At 35.4% G+C, this 17,753-nt stretch overlaps 1 pseudogene; it reads right to left on the bottom strand.

Moving 5' to 3' along the window:
• The window catches only part of LOC101693948, a 49,145-nt pseudogene that overhangs the window by 10,661 nt on the left and 20,731 nt on the right, over positions 1 to 17,753 (bottom strand).

The following is a 17,753-nucleotide window of genomic DNA, read 5'->3' as shown; positions in this document are numbered from 1 at the left end:
GTGCTGTGAAGTGTGTAAACCTGGTGATTCACAGACCTGTACCCCTGGGGATAAAAATATATGTTTATAAAAAATAAAAAATTTAAAAAAAAGTTAAACTTTAGATTTTTATTAAAGAAATTTCAGACATTATGGAGTCAGATGGGGCTAGTGGGAGCATGGGGTATATTATGGAAACTATGGTTGTTTAAGGCTTCTACATTCATATCAAGAGATGGAAGCAATACCAAGCCTTAAGGATGCCACACAGCAGACTCCTACCTTAAAAATCTCTATCACTCCTGAGCTTTTTCCGTTTACGTTTCCTGATATATGTAACAGTTTCCCTTAAAAGCATGTAAGGATCACCTACCACTTGCTACCACATCTACCATTTGATCATCTACCACTAGCTCCATTTCTCTTTTGGAAATCTCACCCTGAAAAATCGATCTCATTACTTCCAAATGATTGACAGAGGCCTTTCAGATCAGTGAGGTCAGAGTAAATAGTGATTTAGGGTTTAAGTCTTAAAGTCAGAGAAACCTAGGCTTGAATCCTAACCCCTACACTGATTAAGACAACCTAGGACAAGTTACTTAACCTCCATGATTCCCAGATTCTTTACCTATAAAAAGGAGATAATGATGCTCAGCCTACAAGGGATGAGACATTAATTGCCTGTGTTAGAGTAGGCAGCAAATAAATGATGGCTAATATTTTGATGGTTGCCTAACTTACTAAACTGATGCTCTGTTTGCTCCCTCTCTTCCATTACTAAAGCCAAGGCATTAAAAGTCATAGTAATAATGACTATAACAGTTTCTTATCCTTATTTTCATAGCAAATCTGAAAATTAAAATTTGGATATTCTAAATATAATTCACATTTACCCCCACTGCCCCACCAGAAAGATATACCTTACCATTTTTCCATTTCAATCCTTCTATTCTCTTTTCTTATTTAAACTTTTTTCCCCCCACAATGAATGCCATAAAAAAATCTAACTCTGATATAGAGGTGGAAAAGGTAATTTTAGGGGATGATTTAAGTTGGAAACACATTTGTTTATAGCACTCACATTATCCCAGGGCATCCTGGACAGAATGAGTGCTGCCTCAGGCTACTAGCTTCTCAGGTACTCATTAATCCTGAAGAAAGCTTCAGGTTGAGGCCATTACCACTTAATTACAGTTTGTGATTACTGGCACATTCTTTAGTGACCTTATTCTATGTGCTGGCCTGTCTGTTCACTAGAGAATCCATGCAGCTGGAAATTTTGGCTGACTAGAAAGTATAAATGGGGATTTGCGGGGGGGGGCTTGAATTGAAACCATTCTTGCTGAAATGTCAACATGTTTTTCTCCCATCTGGATATGGTTAATCACAGTGCTTGCTTTGATATACTTTTTTCATAAACTGTGCTTTTGATGTGTACCTGAACTTATCAAAATGTTATTTTAAAGCAGTGGTTTGAGCAGAAGTGCTTGTCTATCATTATTTACTCTTTGTGGGCATAACAGGGGAGGTTTCTTATGAACACTTCAGCATATTGGAGCTTGCAATGTAGGAACCATGTCAGGGACATTTCTTCCTATGTAGAAACTGGAAGGAATTTTAATTCCATGATTCCTCTAAGAATAATGTGCTCTAAAATCATTAGGAAAGGGGCCTAATCTAGTAGCAAAGAGTACTTGGCTAGGAACAGAAAATCTGGCTGGCTTCTATGTTTAATGCTTAATTATAACTGATTTTTGGACAAAACAGTTGCACTTATTTACACATTATTCATGTCATAAATAAGTAGTATTTTCTTTGTGCCATACACTGGGGAAGGTATTGTAGATACTGAAGTCTGTGGGGACATGGGATGATATTTTCTCTATCATACCTTCCCTAGTGTGCAATAATATATAAACAATGAGTGTGGCTGCGTTCCAATAAAATTGTATTTATAAACCATAAAATTTGATTTTCATATGATTTTTTGGTATTTCATGAAATATCACTTTTCTTTTGAGTTAAGACTATTTAAAAATGTAAAAACTATTCTTAAGTCATGGGCCATTCAAACAGAAGTATGGATTTGACCTATGGGTTATAGTTTACTAAATACTGATTTACAAGACAAAATAATAGCATTATTATTGGTGGCAGTAGATTTTCTGGATTTTATGGGAGCACCTGGAACTCTTGGGTGTCTGAGTCTTTCCCAAGGATGAGTTATGTGATAGGACCAAAAGGATGAGGAAGAATGAGTCAGATGAGACCAGAGAGAAGAGTATATGCAAAGTCCCAGAGGCAAGAGAATAAATAAAGTAAATGAATAACTGAAATACAGTATATAAGAAATAAATACAAAATATAAGAAATAGTGACAAATGTGCAATCTGCTTAAGTGAGCAGGGGCCATATTTTGAATAGTTTATATTACCATATAAAGGATTTTGGAGCAACAGAAAGGTTTTGGGAAGCTTTTAGTAAGCAAGTATAAATTAAATTTGAGACTTAAAATATCTCTGTTGATATACTTGCAGGATAGAGTAGACATGGCTGTGCCTCAATATGACTTTACAAATCTAAGTGGGAGATCAGATTTAGTCTGTGGGCTATCTTTTGCTGAACCCTTCTATAGAGTCAGACAGCCTGATTGAAACCTTGTCCCCTAATTAACTATTTTTTGGCAAATTACTAAGGGGTTTTTTAATTGTTATTTTTTACTATTATATTCTGTTCAGCCCTTCCTTTCCTTCAAGAAGTCCTTTAGAAATCCATAAATTTAAATGAAGAATAGAAAAACTTTCATTTACTATGTTGAAAGAAAGCAGTAACTGGGAAAATGTTTGTTGTTTATTTATTTATTTATTTATTTTTAAGATTTTATTTATTTATTTGACAGACAGAGATCACAACTAGGCAAAGAGGCAAGCAGAGAGAGGGGGGAAGCAGGCTCTTTGCTGAGCAGAGAGCCCCATGTGGGGCTTGATTCCAGGACCCTGAGATCATGACCTGAGCCACCCAGGTGCCCCGACATATCTGACATTCTGAAAAATTTGTGTGAGTGTGTGATTATATTTCTTTAAAAAAAAAAGAAAGAACTCAAGGGAGGTTTTCTTTCTTTTTTTTTTTTTTTAAGATTTTATTTATTTGTTTGACACACACACAGAGAAATCACAAGTAGGCAGAGAGGCAGGCAGAGAGAGGGGGGGAAGCAGGCTCTGCTTAGCAGAGAGCCTGATGTGGGACTCGATCACAGTACCCTGGGATCATGACCTGAGCCGAAGGCAGAGGCTTAACCCACTGAGCCACCCAGGCACCCCTCAAGGGATCTTTGCAAAGCACATCAGTATATGTAATGTGTAGTGGAAAGACCCCAACTGAAGGTCAATATGACCAGTGTTCTAGTCCTATATCTGCAATTAACCAGAGCTATTTGACTTTGAACAGGTGTTATGATGTCATATGAAAAGAGAAAAAAGAGAATATCACTGTTTTCCAGCCCCATAATTGATCCCTACTTTTGTCACTTTATCACCCCTGAGGAAACCGAGATTTAATTAAGGCAGTTTTCTCCAACATTAGTCAATGTGTGTACTTATAATACTATATTAATATAAAACAATAATAAAACATAAAAACAATAATTATTCTTAATCACTCAAAAAGTTTATAATAGGGGCATGTGGGTGGCTCAATGGGTTAAAGCCTCTGCCTTCAGCTCAGGTCATGATCCCAGGGTCCTGGGATGAAGCACTGCATTGGGCTCTCTGCTCGGCAGGGAGCCTTCTTCCCCCTCTCTCTCTGCCTGCCTCTCTGACTACTTGTGATCTCTGTCTGTCAAATAAATAAATAAAATCTTTAAAAAAACAAGTTTATAATAAATCATATATGGACTTAAAGACTCAGATGAAAATTCCTCCAAAATTGATCTGTAGATTGTAATCCCAATCAAAATTCTATCAATTAAGTTCTGCTTCTGAAAGCTACAAAATAATGTTGCTCCCATCCTAACAATAACAGAAAGCCAGATACTTACAAAATTACCATTTACCTTAAAGCCATCAGAGTGCTAAGGTCACAAGACAATCAAGAAAACTGAATTCTCTAAAGAGACAGATTCCTTGACAGGAAGAGGGCAGACACAAACCTTTGCCAAAGTGCAGGAAAAATATGTGGCTACCATAGGAGCATATAAGAAAAAAAAAATCAGTTAATATTGTAATTACTTCTTAAAAGCCAAAAGTAGATAAAGATTTCAGTTTAGAAAAACAGAAAGCCCCAGGCACAGGGGAGTTCAGCCTCACTCAGACTCTTCTCCATGAGTGTTATCAAGTGTTCACAGAGAGTGGGTGCAGAGCAAGATGGTCCTTCCCCACTCCAGACCTATGATGGGATGGATGTACAGGAAGTTACTGGATGCCAATGGCTGACAGGCAAAAAACAAAACAAAACAAAAAACTAAAACAAAAAAAACTATACTTACTTCACTAGATCCTTCTATCTGAAACAAAAGTCTTAAGCCTCAAGGGCCGTCAATTCAAGAAGATACAACAATCTTAAGTGTTTATATATGGAGTTACATTTTAAAAATTGATAGAAGTCTCAAAATAATAACAGAAAAATCTACAAAAATAGCCAAAGATGTCAACATTCCTCTGTCAATAATGAACGGAAAAACAGAAAATCAGAAAAACCTATAACAATTATCCAAAATCTATAGTAAGACTAGAGAACACCTGAGAAGTATCATCAACTGCCTAATGTAACTGACACTTAGAGAATAACCCATTTAATAACATCACAACACACATTCCTTGCAAGTCCATGCACAACACTTACTGATGTAGAACATATTCTCAATAATGAGCCTATGCTAGAAGTAAGTAATAAAAATATATAAAAATTCTTGTATGTTTGAAAATTAAACCATATATTTTGAAATAACTTGTATCAAAGGGGAAATTGTGAGAGTCATTTGAAAATAGTTTTAATTTAATGAAAAAGCACAGCATATTAAACTTTATAGTATACAGTTAATGCATCACTTATAGAGAAATCTATAGTGATCTATATACTATATATGTATCAATCTATATATTGATAGAAATATGAGAAAAGAAAAGAAATATGAGAAATATGAGAAGAGAGAAATATCTGAACTGAAAAAATCTAATTTATCAATTTATCTAATTTATCTAGATATCAATTTATCTAATTAATCTATCAATTTAAGATAGCAGCAAAACAAAAGCAAACTAAATCCAAAGCAAATATAAAGATATATGTAATAAACTTACAAGTTTAATTCAAAACAAGAAAATAGAGAAAATAAGTGAAACCAATTGCTGGTTCTTTGAAAATAACAAATTGATAAACTTCTAGATACAGATGACAAATATCAGGAAAGAAAGGAAATCAGTATATATTATACAGACCTTGAGGATATTAAAAAGTAAATATTATTAACACATTTATTTCAGTCAATTTGATGACATTAAATGAACAAATTTCTAGAAGGTCACAATCTACCAAAGTTAATTCAAGACTCAAATAACTTAAATCGTCTACTTAAGATAACCTGAACACAAAATAAATTCTAAATGAGATGGCATCACTGATAAATTAACCAAATGTTTATATGCTACAAAAATTTCTCCAGGTAATTGAAAAAGGAGGAATCCTTCCACATTTATGAGACCAGTATTACCCAGAGACATTACAAAAAAAACTACAATCTTCAATATTCTTCATGAGCACAAATGCAAAAATCCTTGAAAATAAATATCATATTTTTGTGAGCAGAAAATATCCTCATAGGGTATTTTGGTGGCTGGAAGAATTTTCCAATGTCTATCAACTCAAAACTCCCCAAGTGTCAGAAAAGAGCTCAGACTTCAACTTCAAATTCTATTGGCTAATCTTGTCTCTAATCTTATTTCCCCAAACAGATTGTAAATATTTTGTAAACACTATGAAATTGGAGATCATATCTTCTACTTAAGTTTTTTCCACTAGTATAGCAATTAGGTATTTAATTAATATTTGTTCAGTAGTTTGATGGACACGAATGTAGAACTCAATTGTATCTGTCTAACAGATAAATTGATAGCACACTGAGATTTTGATAATGATCTCAGTCTGACAGTTATCTTGGGAAGCTTCTCTCTCTCAATACATAAGCAAACTTTTATTTTAATACATACACAAAATTGTAGAAATAAAATGTAGCAGAATGAATTTCACAAAGTAAACCTTTGTGACCAGCACCCATCTTACAAACAGAACACCACCCAGATCCCAAAAGTCCTCTTTTGTCCCTTGATGATTGCTAGACCTCTAAGAGTAAGAACTCTCCTGACTTTTAACACCTTAGCCTAATTTTGTCTGTTTAGGAACTTTCATCAATAAAACTGTAACATATGCAGTCTTCTGAGTCTAACTTCTTTTGCTCTCCATCAGATTTATGTGCATTGTTATATATACAGATTGTTCGTTCTCACTGCTGAATAGTATTTATTACATAAATACCACTATTTATTTATATATAGTCTGCTGTTGTTAGATGATTGAGTTGCTTCCAGTTTGGAGATGTTATGAACAGCATCATTATAAACATTCCTTCGCATGTCTTTTGGGGCATATATTTCTATATTTCTACAGAGTTTACACTAAGTAGTAAAATAGCTGGAGCAAGGATATGCATATGCTCTGCCGAACATTTTTCCAGTTTATAGTTCTACCAGCAGTGAATGAGAATTCCAGTTGTTCTACATTTTCCTCAACACTTGAGATTGTTATATTTTTAAATTTTAACATTTTGGTATGTGTTGTGGTAATTGCTTTGTGTTTTAAATTCTCACTATCCTGATGATTAATGAAGGGGGGCACCTTTCTTCATTATTATTGGCCAAATGGTATGTTCTTTTGTGAAGCACCTGTTCATATCATTTGCTCATTTGTTTTCCATTGGATCATATTATGCATTCTTATTGATTTGTAGAAGTTCTTTGTATATTCTAGTTATACATCTTTGTTGAGTATATTGCAAATATTTTCTCTCACTTTGTGGGTTGCCTTTTCTTAATGGTGTCTATTTACAAGACTGCTAAAGTATTTCTCAGTCTTTTAAACTTTCTGTTTAGGTTTTGGTTTCCTGCTTGCTACTGTTTCAGAACTTGGTAACTGTTGTGAGACAAAACCAGTAATATGTCTGAGGCTCCCCATATACCTATTAAAAGCTTAGTTTTTTTCCTTTCTGCATCTTCTAGTAGCATCCCTTTCTGGCTTCAAAACTTAGATTCTCATCCTTATGCCCATTCACAAAATTAACAATTGCCCTAGGGCTTTTGTTAAGAAACTGCAGAAGTCTGTTTATTTCTGCTACATTCTTTCTCTCTGGAGTATGGCCCTTCCAATTCTCTTTGCCACTGCCACAGTCTACTGACTTCAAGCTGATGATTAACATATTTTATCTTGGTTTTCCTTTCTGTTCTCAGTGGAAGCATTGGTCTGCCAAAATCTCCTTCCCATTTATTTTTAAGCAGAAATCTACCACAATATATTTTGGATTGATAGATACTGATATCAAAATACTTAGCTGATCAAGAAACATCAGTTAAGGGACGCCTAGGTGGCTCAGTTGGTTGGACGACTGCCTTCAGCTCAGGTCATGATCCTGGAGTCCTGGGATCGAGTCCCGCATCGGGCTCTCAGCTCCACGGGGAGTCTGCTTTTCTCTCTGACCTTCTCCTCATTCATGCTCTGTCTCACTTTCTCTCTCTCAAATAAATAAATAAATATTAAAAAAAAAGAGTTAAGAAATAAAATGGGCTTGCAAGCATTACTATGCTTGGTGCTGATACATTTTTGGGTAAGTAGCATCAGGAGACCCAAGAGGAAGATCTCTTGATAATTGAATGAGACCTGACTTTCATTTGCTTTTGGGAATTGAACCTTTCTTAGAAGCACTGGAAAACTAGAGTGGAGCTGATTGTCCTCATAATATGGGAGAAGTGAAATAGAAACAGTTTTGAGGGTGTTTAAACACATTAGTAATGATTTTTCTCTTGCATGACTAGTTTTGTTGCCAATTCAAGTAATGTAACTAAATCATGGCTTTAGGACTTTTCTCAGAAAACCATGAAAAAGAAACTGAAAAATTACTTGGCAAATCACACGCAGAAAATTGTGATTTGTCTGAAATGAATTTCTGACCTAGATTACCAGCCTGATTCCCGTTTTTCTGCCAAGCGAGGAACTTGAACCTACGATGTCGTAGTTCTCTCTGGCTAAGGCAAACTTTTATTAACAAATCCATGGCTGATGCCTGTAAATAACAACATGAACAATCTCAGTGCCTTTTACTATATAGTTACTCTTATTGGTACTTTAACTTTTAATTAGGCTTCAGCACTGTTTGTGTACACAGTTGCTTTTTTATGTAACTACCTGCCTTAACACAAAGGTGATGCATTAATAATATTTTAATAATAGTTAAGTCCTCCTAGAGAATACTTTTGGCTTTATTTTAGAGTTGAGAAATTTCCTGAGGATGACCTGAAATAGTGTTTGTTTGTTTGTATATATTTTTTAAGGAAAATTCACATCCAAGAATCACTCAGTAAGATCTGGTACAAATAATGTTACACAAATAATAATAGCTAAAGATATAAGCAGAGATGTCTTCTCTGCTCCTAATTTTAAAAATAATATTGGCTTTTTCTAATTATTAAGATAATATTTTTCTGTGCAATACTTTAAAGAAACCATTCTTTATCATTTCACCCAGAGAAGTATCAGTTTGTTTAAAACCTTATATTTTTATAGGATATACTCCCCCACATATACATGTTTATGTATATATATGTTTAAACTGTTTTATAAACAGACTTTCTTTCATTTAATTATATATTTTGGAAAATTTCCCTTTTCATTATAGTTTGTATAAAATGTGATTTTAACAGGTGTGTAATATAGCAAGTGTATATGGTAACACAATATTGATGAATATATAAGTTGTTTGAAACTCGTCACCATGTTCTAAGAACATTCTTGTATATGAATCTTTTTATACACATCTCACCATTCTATTAGAATAATTTCTTATAAAAGGAAATAAGAGATTAAAAATTCACAACTTTAAGGTTCTTGAATCATGATATCAAACTACTTTTCAGAATGGTACTAAGTGTATGAAATCATCCATTTCACTGAGCATTTACCAGTACTGAAAATTGTGCATTTATGTTACAGTTATTATAAAATTACATATGTATACTGTGACATTAGGGATGATTTTTATTGTTTCAACAAGTACCTAGGCAAACTTCATCTGAATTTTACTTATTTATTTATATTAAAGATTTATCTATCTATGAGAGAGAGGGAGCATAAAAGAAGAAAGGGGCAGAAGGAGAAGGGAGAGAAAGAGAGAATCTCAACCAGACTCCCTTCTGAGTGTGGGGCCTGATGCAGGACTCCATCCTAGGACCCGAGATCATCACCTGAGCTGAAATCAAGAGTCAGATACTTAACCGACTAAGCCACCCAGGCATCCCTCAAGTCTGAATTTTAAAGTGACAGCTACATGACACCCACAGAATTGGAATAAGACAGAAGCAGAACTCAGTTCCTCAATCTCATTGGTAAAAAAATCTCCATTGGTCCTTAGCAAAGAGTTACACAATCTTAGAACCAACTTAATATTCTTTGTCTAGTTCTATGTGTTATAAACTATGGCTCGTTCTCATATTGCAAGTTTTAGTTCTTTGTAGTGAACTGTACTATTTGTACAAGGTATTACATCAAAGAATCCTTTTAGTATGGTTCTGTGTAGATATCTAGATTAGGAGAACATTATTTTGTAGTCTGAGTAGAAAAATGAAAGCAGAATTCTCTCCTAATAGAGCTGTACGTTTCCCCAGCAGTTAGAAAATTCTGTGTGATGAGCTTAAGAAAATGTACCTCTTTCAAAAGAAATGTACCTCTTTCAAAAGAAATGATGACCTTTCTCTGACCTTTATTATTTATTTAACATTTATGGAGCAAGTCTTTCACATTGCTCAGAGAAGAATAAGGTGAAAAAGCATATGGAGTTTATTCTGATTTTATGAGAGCTTTCTTTTATTTGATCCCATAAGGGTTTTTGAGGTGAAATTGATGAAGTAGTGAGGTATGAGGCACAGATCTTCATCACTGAATATCACAAATCACTTAAAACTATATTGGGAATCCACTGAGTTCTCCTCTTAAATGAGAATATGGTGTTTTTGAAGACAGTAGAGAATGGAAATTTTTTCTAGATTTAGAATTACAACATCACCATCAAAAAGTTCAAGCATACCTAAGATAATATTAGAGATAATGGAAAAGCAGGGATGATATTTTGGAAGTTCAGAATACGATGCCACAAATACAAATAATTATTTTCTTTTTTAGCAAAAAGCTTTTGGCTGTTCATTTCCATTTAAGAGGCTCAGACATATGGCATTACCCATTGCTTGGCAGGCATTTTCTTTTTCTTTTCTTTTTTTTTTTTTTTAAAGATTTTATTTATTTATCAGAGAGAGAGAGGGGGAGAGAGCGAGCACAGGCAGACAGAATGGCAGGCAGAGGCAAAGGGAGAAGCAGGCTCCCTGCCGAGCAAGGAGCCCAATGTGGGACTCGATCCCAGGACGCTGGGATCATGACCTGAGCCGAAGGCAGCTGCCCAACCAACTGAGCCACCCAGGCATCCCTGGCAGGCATTTTCTTAATTGGAAAACACATGTGCCTCTCTTTTAGATTAATTAGGATACTCTGGAGAAAGCATTTTACCATCTATAGATCTTCACGTCTGTTCCTCTTTACCTGTATCAGAAGTTCTATGTTAACAAACCCAGCTGCATTTGGGCGACAGCAATCACTATTTCTAGGTTGGTTAAGTATTTGAGTTGAGGATGAGGAAGGGAAAATCCCTAGAAAAGGAGATAAAACTTTTAAAGCCTTCATTGTATTCATTTAGAAGGAAAGATGCATGGCAAGGTAAAAGGTAGAATGCCTGTGTTTATAAAGGAAGCATTGGAAATAAGCAGAACTTTTCAAAGTTCTCCTTCTTTTTTTCTAGCTAGAAGTGGATTCCAAAAGACATTGTTCTCTCATAGTTGTGGCTTTAGGGTTTGGGGAAGGCTCCTCTGAGAAAGGCTTACTGCTGTCCAACAACCTCTTTCCCTCATCTCCTAGTAACCTCTGGGAAGGATGCAGAGAGGACAGTCTAGTTCTGGACTAAGGGACATCTTTGGGGATTGGTAACCCAGTCCATGCAGCATGTTTCTTAGCCTTGTTTCATTGCCCTCCAAGAGAACTGCATGTCAGGGAGAAGACATTATAAATTTTCTCTCCCAGTGTGGCCAGGAAAGTCAATCCAAGAAGTTTGTTTTGAAGAAGCTTCATGAAGTACAGGGTACAAAGGTAAAATATTAAAGGTAAACATTAAACAAAATAGGGAAGATCTGTCATATCTCTTATTCCAAAGAACTGACATTATCAACTCAAGTTTAATGTTTTTGTATTAGTCTTTTGTACTCCCAACGGCTACCAGCCCAGTGCTATAGAACTTGAAGGTCCTGATAACTCAGACTTGCATCAAAGCTCCCATTTAAAGCTCTCATAAGCATATTGCCTTATTTTTTACAGCTGTCTCCTTTTCCAATTAGGTAATGCATATTTATCTGTTGTGATACTGGTCCGGATAACTGAGGCATGGACAACAATTAGTCTGAAGAGATTGCTTAGGGAAATTGGTCATGCTGAGAGCAGCATGTAAAGGTCTATCATCCAGTCTGTCTGTCTCTGCCACGTTTCTTCTCTGAGAGTCACCAGACAGTTGTAACAGAGCACAGTCTTTCTGGTCAACTTATCTGGGTTTTACTCTTAGTTCAATCTGCTAGTATTGTGACTCTAGGCAAATATTTTCATCTCTCTGTGTTTCAGTTGCATTTTTCTGTGAAATGGGTTAATAAGAATGTCTACATATACAAATTGTGATAATTAAATGAGTTAATACATGAAGAGCAGGTGGAACAGTGTCTGACACATAGTAAAAGTGCTGTAAGAGTTTTCTATCATTATCAGTAGGCAGGAGTTCTTCATCAGCCCAAGGCTCACTGGTTGGAACCCCCTTGAAATTGTACACAGAATCTAATGCGGCTGCTCCTGTATAGGATTTCTTGGCAGCATGCTCATACTGTTCATCAAAGTCATCTCTGAAATTAAAATGTTTAAGGATGACTGTGCCAGACATATAGGGCTCCAAACATGAAGAGTTAGTGTCTATCATTACTAAAACTCTGTGAACCATTACTCATTTTGTTTCCTACAAATAATAATTGAATCTTCAACCAAAAATAATCATTAAGAATTTATTTACAGGGTATGTGGAAGCTATTGGTTAGGTATGCTAAGTCTGTTTTCTACAACTTCCTTTGAATTATGATTTCTTATCCACAATTATAAGCAGAGGCTAAAGAAATCAGCGGGCCAAATTAATCACAAAGAACACACCATATTGCATATCCCCCAAATCTGAGCATTTTTCTCAGCCTTTGCACTGTCCTGCATTAATGCAGGGACCCACTAGATGTCAATGTTTCCATGAGAATGAGTAAAGGCATTCTGTTGTCATCCTTAAAGCGAAGGATTAATTGATTGCTATAAAAAGTTAGATGAAATAAAATGTTCTCCTTGCTCTTCACACGAAGATAAGCTAATAACTTTGGACACAATTTCACTCCTCTGCATTCACCAAATGTCCAATTACATATCCTCTCTGCCTGGACCTTCAAAATAATATAAAATTGAATGAAGGCAATGAAGAAGTCGCATGGGGATTTCCACAGAGCACCATCCAGTTTAGAAACAAAGCAATTCAATACGTGTCTCCAAGATTTCCAAAGGCAATGACTTAGTAATATTCTTCCTGTATCTCCCCTATGTTCTTTTTCTTTTAGCTTTGAGACCTTTAAAAAAAAGTCTCTTTATGAGAACAATGCTTCAGCCATCTTTCTTCAAGTAAGCTTGCTTAATTGGGACAAAGATGACCCTTTTGAATCATAAATCTGTGTGGAATAGTTCTGTGTTGTTTCAATGTTCCATTTTCACCATTTGAGTACATTTTAGATGCTGTGCCTCAACCATCAGACAATCAGCAGAACCACAAAGAGCTATCTAAAGAGGCAAGAAATAAATAAAATCTTAAAAAAAATAAAGAGGCAAGAAAACATAATGGATGGTATATAGGAAAATTCTATAACCAGAATTATCTAAATGAGTAAGGAGGATGCTGAAAGCATTAATTTAAGGAAAATACCAGCACAAAGGCTTCCTAATATCCCTGCCCTTGTGGTTTTATTCCGTACATGTCCTTTCCCCCATGAATAGGGAGCAAAGCATATGTGACTTTATAGCATTCTATCGCATGTGCACTGGGACTTCCCCAACGTCAAGTATCACCTGGGAATTCAAAATCTACCATGTATATCGAGGAATCAAACCCAGGAAGTTTGTCAAATGCATGCTTGAGTTAAAACAGAAAGATTGATTAGGGTGGAAGTGCTTTTCTAATCAAAGCAGTAGGAAAAATTTGTCCCAGGGATTCAGCATCTCAGGTTTTCAGGGCTGACAACCACAGAAAGCAGATGGCCTCAGAGGCTGTGCTGGACACTGGTTCAGAAACAACGCAAGGTTAACAGTGACATATGCTGTCATCCGTGAGGTACCAGAGTTCCAAGAAATATGCTAATTACATGGCCTTCTCTGAAATAGTGTTTCTTCTGTACATTTTCTAAAAGTTAATGTAATCAGGCTTAAAATGGCTCAGAGAAGGGAGCCATTTTATTTCTCTTGGGAGATCCCCTGGGAACTTCCATAGAATGCAATCCCTTTGCTTTTTCTTTTTCAGTTTTCTGAATAATGGTTGTGAATAATGGTTTAGTATTTTCAATACAATGATATTTCAGTATAACAGTCTAAACATCCTAGAAATGTAATTCTTTATCTTAAAACAATATAGATGAATGATTTATGTAGACCCAGGGCTGTAGACTTGAAAATATCCAGATTAATATTTATGGTGAGGTTTAGGGCTAGGAGTGGCTAGCAAGACTCTTTCCAAATAATTCCCCTTTCCCCCGTCATAGCTTGTCACTGATGTCTGAAGTGACCCTATTAGAGATTCACGAAAGAATTGTCTTTGCCATTGGAGAAGAAATCCCTTCATCAAATTATTACCATTAATGCCTTATTGTGAACTCATTTATTTGCCTCTTTCTAATGTCATGGGAAAGATGGCAAAAAGCAGGTATGTAGGGTTCTTCCCAGAGAGGATAGGTCAGGTGGATTGCCCTGCATAGTGAGAGAATAAGAAAACCCTGGAAGTGTGGGGGGTATGAGGTTAACAGAAGTATCTAAAAAATAGAAAGGATACTTAAAGTATTAATAATAAAATCTCAGGAAAGCATATTTTAATTTCCTTCTAAATTTTCAAATTTAGATTTCAAATTATCAGAAGATGCTAAGAGTAGGGCATTGGTTCCTGAACATTATGTAACTGGTCTTAACTGAGAAGTGCCATTTTCTAGCGAGAAAACGTAGAATAACAAGGCAGAGATAATTAATGGATTTATTGGCATGATGGTATGTTGAATTTAGTAAATCATTTGACCTCCAGACCACTCTCTGGGGGGCCACTTGGAAAGACTCCGACCTCTCTCCCTTTTTCCCAGCTGCATATCTCTTAAAAAGGTAGAGGGTTATTACAGTTTTAGAGGCAGACCCATGGTTATCAAGAATTGCTTTACCACTTATGTGATGTTAACCTTGAGAATTTCCCTTAACCTTTCTAAACTTCAATTTTCTCCCCTAAAATGGGAAAAAAAAATCCTCCATAAGCTGTCCAAACAAGTCATAGGGTAGTTTGTAAGTTTAAAATGACAACTAAGTGTAAATGGGTTTTGTGAACTGTGAGACGCTTTACATGATCTCTTGAGCATAATTATTTATATAAATAGTGTAATTATGTCCTTTTAAAGTCTTTCAGGTCATGAAAACTAGAGTAATTACAGGTAAAAAATATGTCTAATATGAACTACATTAGAAAGTGTGGGAATGTGTGTAAGAAGATTAGAAAAAAAATTTGTAACTCTGAGAAAGGAAAACAAGAAAGAAATGCTATGGGGTTTTATTGGACTCCTGACAATGGCACAAACCTTACAATGTGATTTTAATAGATTTGGGGGGAAGGTGTGAGATTGTCAGAGTTGTGACAATATCCATCTGGTGTTTTCTTTGGAGATAAAAGAGATAAGGTAATTTTTAAAAAGCATATCTTAAATGCTGACTTAGCTTATGACCCTTTCCAAACATTTGTGATCACTCACTTTGATGGCCTTTCTGATGTGACTAAAGCTTATGAGTTATTTTTATTAAGAACTTGAAAGGTTGCCAGATAACTAATTGCAGTGGAAAATAGCCAAGGAGCAGGGCCCAGAGTTGTGCACAGTGTGGATTCTCTCTCTAGCCTGCTAGTTACCAGCTTCCCTGGTCATTCTAACAACTTCCTTTTAAGACTGAACACTCCTATTTCTGTATGTTCTTCTTTTATTTATTTTGTCTGTGTCATATATGTGTCTGTATACTGCTTGTGTCTTATCATCTACTCCTCAACACAGACTGTATTTTTTTATTATCTTTGAGACTACCTGAAGGGTCTAATGTACTTAGACAACACGTGGGTGACATTCTGATACATAGTCTTTCACTGTTTAGGGAAAGAAAAATGGGTTCTAGATTCAGCTGAGCTCCTTACTAGATGTATACGTTTTATAATTATACAGAATTGGATCTTTATCTTCTCATGAGGACCCAAGAGAATAGAGGAAGCTTATTCCTTCACATTAATTCATCCACCAATTGTTACCAAGTACATATTGCATGCCAAGGCTCTGCATAGGGACTTACCTGACAAATGTGACTAGAATTCTCACTGAAGAGTAGAATAAGGACTTCAGAGAAGGAGAAACTCAGAGGAGAATTTCAACTGGATGAGGTCACAGGAAGGAAGACCCCAGCTGCTGAGCTTTAGGATTCAGATATATGTATAACTCACTTGTATACTTTATCATGACCCTTTGTTAAAGAAGACATCCCAGAGACTTTCCATTTTGTCCTCACACTTGGTTTTCTGATGGTGAAACTCATTACCAATGGTAGGACGCCTGAGATTATCATCTATCTTAGGTATCTCCTTACCCTTAAACTTGGCTTTCCCTAAAATTCTTCATAATGGTAAGATATAGATTTTTGGGGCCAGCTAGGAAGGCAGCTCTAAGAGACAGGACTCCATAATCAAAGAATACACAAGGTGATTAATTATGGGATTTGGTAGAGTTGATAAAAGAGAAGATTAATGAGAAGAGGGGAAGGCACTGAATGTATAGAAGTTATCAATACCTGTGTACAGCGAGACTTAGGTGAGTAAAGCAGAGGTTAGAGGTGAAGAAAGGGGGGAGTCATTAAACTAAATCCTAGGTACCAAGATATTTTATGGATAGTGTGGGAAGGTAAATAAACTTTTTTTTGGTCACCATTCTCCTCTTTTTAAACCTTCCTCAAATCTTCCAAGTCCCTCCATCAGCTACAGATGAAAATAATTATTGTTTAAGAGTTATATCTGAAGATAAAGCATTAAGGGACTGATGTTTTAAAAGCTTAAGGTGTCTTCATATAAGAAATTGCAGAAGCCACCTAGAAATCTCTAATCGTTGATTATTTAGATGGGGGGATGGAGCTATGTTCTTAACATGTCCTTTAAATGGTCCAAAGTGATGGCAGACATGATGGTTGAGGTGTTACACAGGTGCTTGAAATGGTTAGTTGGTCCAGATGCTAATACCATTCTGCTGGCTCTTCATCTGATGGTTGAAGCTTAGGGTAGGCACTGGTTAGTATACTAATCGAACTATTAATTCCAGATCCCTAGATAGATAGATAGGTAGATAGATAGGTAGTGAGAATTCCTCAGATCAAAGTGAAGAACATCTGGAATTTGTATAAGGCAAATGAGACATCTATATAGAGAGAAGGTCAGGGCATGAGATGACTAATCTTACCTAATGAAGAAATTCACTCTTTGTAAATAAATATACGTGTGTGTGTGTGTGTGTGTATGCCAAAATATACCAGTTTATATAGAGACAAATTTATTAAGGTATCTTTTAAAATAGGAAATTGTTGGAGAGCACATAAATGTCTTTCATAAAAATCATGTACGCTTACATTTGTAATCCTTAATGGATGCTATTTCATTTTATGTTTTTATGTATGTCTAATTTTTTTCCTTAGGATAAACTTGAAAGACAGTTACTGTGTCAAAGGGTATAGATGTATTAATTGATTGAATATATTTTTTATTCTGTGTACCAGAAAGGTTTTGAAACATTTAATTGTTTGAGTGATATTTTAATAATTTATACTCCTACCAGCAGAGCATGAAAATTCTTATTTCTTCATCTGTTGGACATTAGGTATCTTTTTTTTTCTACAACCTAGTAGATCAATATTAAATTTTCTTAGCTTTGTAATTTTTATTTCTTTGATTATTAACAGTTCTAAGCATTAAAAATGCTCACTGGCCATTTTTACTTCTTCTTTACTGGTTCTTCTTCATGTCCCAAGACCATTTTAAGGGATGCTTTTGTGTCTTTTTAATAATCTTTTAGGAACTATTTACGTTTTCACAT

The sequence above is a fragment of the Mustela putorius genome, unplaced genomic scaffold (genome assembly GCF_011764305.1).
Source record: "Mustela putorius furo isolate JIRA1106 unplaced genomic scaffold, ASM1176430v1.1 tig00003834_pilon_pilon_pilon, whole genome shotgun sequence".
NCBI classification, from domain to species: domain Eukaryota; kingdom Metazoa; phylum Chordata; class Mammalia; order Carnivora; family Mustelidae; genus Mustela; species Mustela putorius.
Note: the sequence above shows the minus strand (reverse complement) of the source record. Positions and strands in the feature narration are given on the sequence as shown.